We start from the raw sequence: 7,166 nt of genomic DNA, 5'->3' as shown, positions 1-7,166 counted from the left end.
CAGTTGAGTGTTCGACTCTTGGTTCTGTGTGGGTGGTAATCTTGGGGTTGTGGGGTCATGCTCTACAATGGGCTCCGCACTCAGTAGGGAGTCTACTCAAGATTCTCTCTTTCTCTCCCTCTGCTTCTCCCTCCATTCATCCCAACCCCTCTCTAAAATGAACAAATAATTTTTCTTAAAGATTTTATCTATTTATTTGACAGAGAGAGATCACAAGTAGGCAGAGAGGCAGGCAGAGAGAGAGAGGGGGAAGCAGACTCCCTGCCAAGCAGAGAGCCCAATGTGGGGCTTGATCCCAGGACCCTAGGATCATGACCGGAGCCGAAGGCAGAGCCTTAACCCACTGAGCCACCCAGGCACCCCAAATAATCTTTTTTTAAAAAAGAAATGGACAATCTGACCATCAAGCTGGTTATCAAGATCCTTCTGGAAGTAGTTCAGTCAGGCAGTAAAAACACTGAGCTTGTTGTCATGAGGCGAGATCAAACCCTCAATATTTGAAATCCTTAAGACACTGAGAAATCCTTTGTCAAAACTGAAAATGAAAAAGAAGAAAACAAGAAAACAAAAGAAAGCATCATGGTGAATAAAATCTTGCTTGTAGCAATTTTAAAATTCACATTATAGATGATTCTCAAAATGACCTGCAGGCCTTTCCATTCCATTTAGCCATACTATCCAAGTGTCCTACAATAAAGTTCCATATTTTTTAACTTTAAAAAATTAGAATTAGACGGCACCTGGGTGGCTCCAGTTGGTTAAGCCTCTACCTTCGGCTCAGGTCATGATCCCACGGTCCTGGGATTGAGTCCCACATCGGGCTCCCTGTTCTGTGGGCAGCCTGCTTCTCCCTCTGACTCTCTCTCTGTCTCTTATGAATAATTAAATAAAATCTTTTAAAAAATTAGAATTAGAGACTGGAGGGTGGGAGCAGTCTGCCAGGTGCCAGCGGAGGGTGGGGGAGAGGAGGAGTGAGGACACAAGCGGGAAAATGGGGGAGAGAAAATAATGACACGATGGTAAAGAGGGAGGAGAAAGGACAAAAGGGGAAGAGTTAAGCAGCATTTGGCATCTAGGTGTCTTCCACAGACTTCTTTGAACAACCCTGTCTTTTGTAGGATAATTCTGAGAAGTTGAAAAAACAAAACAAAATGACAGCTTTCGGGATCTCTTCATTGTTTATTTGGTTGATTGGGTTCGTTTTTGTTTGCTGATTTGTTTTTTTAATTTCAAGGGTCCTTCTTTTCTATTTTGTTTTGTTGTAATGACCACAAGCTTTCGGTGGATTTTCTTTCAGATAAAGTATTTCTACTTCTCTTCACCTCCTTTTGCTTCCCTGTGGCAGATGCCGCGGTCGCATCACTGGTGGCGTTGATCTCAAGGCTGTCATGATCACAGGCCACTCATGAGGCCTGTGAGGTCTGACTGAATGGAGAAGTGCTCTGGCCTGCGGCTCTGCCACACTGTAGCACAGAGGCTAACTGGCTCTCAGGGAAGACTTCAAATGTAGGGTTTTATTGGAGGGCTTTTTTTTCTTCTACCTTCCCACTCAGAGCCTTCCGCTGACTCTATCTTCTCTCAAAGTGTCTATATTGATGGCAAATAAATCTCTACCTCCTGTCTTGACCTCTGTCCCTGGCTTCCTCACTCTCCCCTGCTGTCTGAATGTTTTGCATTTTGAAAGCCAAGGCACTCTTTTCTATGTCTTCACATGTCTGAGACTGACAGGCACAAAATTAAGCAAGTTATATCTGCTCATTCACAAAACTTCAAATTTAGCTCTTTCCCAATTCCATCTTCAAGGCAGCAGCTGTGGTTGCCCCAGTTCAGCCACTGATGTGCAACTCTATCCATGCCCAGGAACAGCACACCCTCGAGGTGACCAGCCATGTTCCCCCGACCAAGGCTCATGTAGCCTCACTGGAGAAGATTGCTCCAGAAGATCAAGAGGTGCTCCTGGCAGGCACGCCCCTCGAGGCTGAGGACACCCTGGGTCAGTGTGGAGTGGAAGTTCTGACCACCCTAGAGGTAGCAGGTCGTGTGCTTGAAGGAAAGTCCATGGTTTTCTGGCTCATGCTGGCCAAGTCAGAGGGCAGGTGGCCACTCCCAAGGTGGCCAAACAGCAGAAAAAGAAGGCAGGCTGAGCCAGGTGGTGGATGCAGTTCAACTTTGTCAATGTCATGCCCACCTTTGGCAAGAAGAAGGACCCCAAGGCCAACTCTTAAGTCCGTTGTAATCCTGGCTTTCCCTGATAAAGACACTTAGTTCAGTCAAAACAAAAACAAAAAGAAAACCCACATCAAATTAACATATCACATTTAACCGTTTTTCCCCAAACCTGGACTTCTTCCTGAATTTTCCCATTTTTCATAAATGCCAGTCGTACCCTGGATCCACAGGGAATCTAAGTCATTGTTGTTCCTTTCTATCTACTTTCTGTATTCAGTTTGGAAGCAGGTGTTTTTGATTCTTACTTTTCCGCCTCTTCTGGATCTATATACTCCCCTGAAACTCCCTACCACCATCCTGGTTTGGACTTTTTACTACTTTCATCAGTACTGTTACGATAGTTTCTTGGTTTACTTTCCCAACCACAAGTCTTTAATCCATCTTCTATATTGCTGCCAGATTTCTTTTCTGAAGAAACTGTAAAACAGGAGTCTGAGAGTGAGAGCCTATCCAAAGTCAGATTTGTCTGCATTTGCTTGGTAGTTGCATAAGGAACTCAAGATTTTAAAAGGGTATGGTCACCAGAAAAGTAGGGAAATTCTCCACAGTTGTGGTAGGCAGCTTTTAAAATGGCCCCGATGATCTTTCCTTTCTGGTATTCATGCTCTTGTATAATTCTTGAATGTGGGCTGGACCAGCTGACTTGTTCCTAACACATGAATATAGTAAAATGATGAGATGTTGCTTCAGAGATTCATTGACCAAAAAAAACTATGACTCATCTTGCTGGTTCTCACTCACTCTGTCCCTCACATGCTCTGAGAGAAGCCAGCTGCCATGTTGTGAGCTGCCCCATGACAGGCAAATTTGATAAAGAACTGGTGTCTCAGGAAGAGACCAAAATCCTGCCAATAGTTATGTGAGTGAGCTTGGAAGTAGAACCTCCTCCAGATGAGCCTTGATATGACACCACAGTCCTTGCCAACACCTTTACTGCAGCCTGAGGAGGAACCCTGGGCCAAAGGACCCAGCTATGTCATGCCTTGACTCCTAACTGACAGGAACCATTAAATAATAAATGCTTATTGTTTTTTTTTTTTAATTTTTTAAAAGATTTTATTTTACTTATTTATTTGACAGAGAGATCACAAGCAGGCAGAGAGGCAGGCAGAGAGAGAGGAGGAAGCAGGCTCCCTGCTGAGCAGAGACCCCCCGATGCGGGGCTCGATCCCAGGACTCTGAGATCATGACCTGAGCCGAAGGCAGCGGCTTAACCCACTGAGCCACCCAGGCGCCCCTAAATGCTTATTGTTTTAAGCTGTTGAGTTTTGGGATAATTTATTATACAGTAGCAGATAGCTAATACAACAGTTTAGTGTGTATGTGTGTGTGTGTGTGTGTGTATACATACATATACATATATATGTATGTGTGTGTGTGTGTGTATATATATATATATATATATATATATATATATATATATCCAGATTTTATTTTATTTTAAAGTAGGCTCCACACCCAGCATGGAGCCCAACACAAGGCTTGAATTCATGACCCTGAGATCAAGACCTGAGCTGAGATCAAGAGTTAGACACTTAACCAACTCAGGCACCCAGGTGCCCATATCCAGATTGTTTTTTAGCTTTCTCCTCTCCCTCTACAACATATAGTAGGAACCAAGGGGGCAATGGGCTGCGATAATTTTTCGCAAGGCCCTGAAAAGGAATAGCTTACTGCTTCATGGACCAAGTAATAGAGTGTGACGTATGATGGGAGGAGTCTCCCCTTAGTAAAGGAAATGGGAGGAGTTAAATGCAAGCATCAGTGGCACATCAAAATCAGGAGACTGGACTATGACTCGGGTGCCTTTTCTTCATCAGAAAAGAGAGGTGATACCACGGCAACAATGCAGGATACACACAGCCATTGTTGGGGTCCATCATGGGGAAGTGGAGAGAATACAGGATAAGCAGAAAAAAAAACAATTAGAATTACTTATGATACACCCTGGAGTCTTCTTGAATGATCTGAAAAGGGCTGCTACCAAAACCGGAAAGCATCCTGTTTCTTCTGTACCATTAGGCCCCAGCTCATCTTCCATGTAGATGGAAACACGGAAAATACAGACCTAACCTGCCTCCAACGTGTCACTTCACTACTTCTGTTGCTTGTTTTTGAACACCCCAACATTTGGCTTCTGCATCTATTCCCTGTCTTCATTTTAGTCAAAGGGATGTGCTCACCCTCTTATAATGCACTCTATTCACTCTCGCTAGACTTCCCACTGAATATGATTGCCTTTTCCCTTCTTATCTAATGCCCATCCATTTGCAAAGCTCATGGGAAATCCTAAATTCTATATACCATGCAAAATGATTTAAACAATGTATCTGTATCTACCATGAAGTTATGGAATATCTATTTATTAACTGAGTATATATGCCAGTTTATTTAGAACACAGCTGACATCGGCTGGATGTTCTCAGATACACCATATATGTATTGCATGGCCACTCCCCTTAAAGACTCTCAATCTAATTATGAAGACAAAATCTTCCCCTGTGAAGCAACCAGAGAACATAGACAATATAAATATATTCTTAATCCTTCTAAAGCAAGTCAAGTTGCTGCTTAGATGTGCTTACCTCTTGAAAGGAGAGATTAAAATGGTTTTTGTTGCTTCAGAGTAAATTTCTCCTTCCACCCTCAACTTGACATTGATAATAAATGGGAACTTTTAGGTTCTAGTGATGGCACAGATGGTTGTCTGGAAATTAGTCCTTACTTGAAGTTCATTAATCAGAATTCTTCCTGGTGAGTAAGTCAATTCTACTGCTCTCAGCTGTCTATCACCAAATCCAGATGTCTGCATCTCAGAGAGGGGTCAGAGGGAGCAGAGGTAATGTCAGTAAACTAACTTGGTCAACATATAAATTTAACATCATAACTCGTTATGTGATGCCTGCCAACACATTAATCCAAACTATTTCCTAGTCCCCTCCCCTAGGCCCATATGAATTAAAATGCAGAAAGTCTATAGTCTTTAAACTTGTTTCATAGCACGATTTTACTCTGTCACTGAATACTACTTTATTTCTTATAACTTGTCTATCATGCTTGTCCCTGAAAAAGAATGTAACTATATCTGGGAATAATTGCAAGGTGTTAATAATTTCAAAATAGGATAATACTTTGAAATATCACCTGAAACAATCTTTACTTATGATAATCTTATTTTAATGTTATTGTCCAACCCTTTACCCAACAAGGATGAAGCGACCATTCCTTCAGAGCATAAGCAGAACCAGCTTTAGGTCTCAAAATAAACTTTTAAAAGTTAGGTACAGAAAGTCATGAAAGTACAGGGCTTCCTATAACAACAGCCTTGCAACTGAGAAAGAGAGGATTTTCTAAATTCCTAAAGCTTCCTTTTAAAGGTCTGGAATCACAAAGCACAGAGATTTGCTACAAACTAGGGGGAGAAAGGATGTAAATTATGATCTTTTTAGAGGCAATTTCCTGTTGCGCCCTGGTGGTAGCCTGGAGAATGAGGAGAGGGGACAGAAAGGAAGTGGGTATAGTGCCTCTAATAGTATTTTGGCCTTCTCTCCTCTTCTAAGGTGGAAATCCTGAGTGGGAGCTGGGAGGGGATGAAGGGAAGGAGAAGTAGAGACATCTGAATGTAATCAGGACTTACACTTTTCTTCCCACTGGCACCAAAGTGATCTATGTTGACTGACATGGGGTGAAACTGCAATTATCTGTGTTTAGGTCAAGAGAGGTCTCAAGTGAGCATTGGCTCCTGGTTCCCTAGGATTTGTGCAAGCCAAGGAAAGGTCCAGAAGTACTCCCGTCCCCTCACTGGGAGATCTAGTAAAACTGCCAAGAGTACACAGATTTGTGGGTTCTTCAGATGGATGAGGCATGTAGATGTCACTACCAGAGGCTATGACAGGAACACTGACATCAGTAGCAATAGCCGCTAACTTGCCCCAATACAGATGAAACCCACTGCTTTAGAATATCATAGAGACCACAGAGAATGAAACACCCAGAGCCATCACAGAATACCCCAGTGCAGCATATGGACCAGATAACTATCCTTTGTGGTCACAAGGTTTCAAAAGTACCCTGTAGCCCACATGCCTTGTGGTTACAAGCAAAGGAGGAAGGAGAGAGAAGCTGTGAAAGACTGACGATCATCCCCAACAAGATGAGTTAATCTGAAAGAGACAAACTTTCAAGAGGAAAATTATCTTTGATTAGAAAAATTAAGGTTCTCACACCCACCCCTTATCCTGCCAATCCTTTCCTCCCTTCCCCTCATCTAGGGAAGCAAGGTCGTCAGATAAAGTAAAGTTTGGTTTCACAGAACTATCATTAGCTTTCTTCCTTCTGAATCATAATGTCTATAAATCTGACATTGCCTAAGATAATTTCTTCCTTTCCAAGTATACTTGAGGAACATGGGGAATATGGAGGATCCTAAGACTTAGTGATAGGTTTTGAAACAGTTTCACAACATGGTAAAAGCCCATCACACACTCTAAGAGAGGTCCAACACCTCCAGATGCATAAATTGTAGGGACAACAATTTGCTACATTAATGAAATGAGAGGTCTGGTTAGGGTTGGCCAATCACTGATCACACTGTGACCAAATTTATATCACACCTAAATTCACAATGTTGCAGGGCGCTTCATCAGGGTGTAGTTAGAGTACTTGAAAAACATAAGTCATCAATATTGAAAAAGGCTAAGATGAAGACTGCACCCTTTTTAATGAAGCTGTTCTATTTCTTTTCTTAATCAGAGGGGTGAGAAGACTATGGCAGTCTTCCAGGTGGTGGTCTTATGTTTATTTCTTTTTTTTTTTTTTTTTAAGATTTTACTTATTTATTTGACAGACAGAGATCACAAGCAGGCAGAGAGGCAGGCAGAGAGAGAGGAGGAAGCAGGCTCCTTGCTGAGCAGAGAGCCCGATGCGGGGCTTGATCC

At 42.4% G+C, this 7,166-nt stretch overlaps 1 pseudogene; it reads left to right on the top strand.

The window, feature by feature from the left end:
* The first annotated feature begins 1,836 nt into the window (after window positions 1–1,836).
* LOC111151919 lies at window positions 1,837–2,275 on the top strand (annotated as a pseudogene).
* The last annotated feature ends 4,891 nt before the right edge of the window (window positions 2,276–7,166 follow it).

Source organism: Enhydra lutris, unplaced genomic scaffold (genome assembly GCF_002288905.1).
Source record: "Enhydra lutris kenyoni isolate GAN:26980312 unplaced genomic scaffold, ASM228890v2 scaffoldscaffold27, whole genome shotgun sequence".
In the NCBI taxonomy this organism is placed as follows: Eukaryota; Metazoa; Chordata; class Mammalia; order Carnivora; family Mustelidae; genus Enhydra; species Enhydra lutris.
Note: the sequence above shows the minus strand (reverse complement) of the source record. Positions and strands in the feature narration are given on the sequence as shown.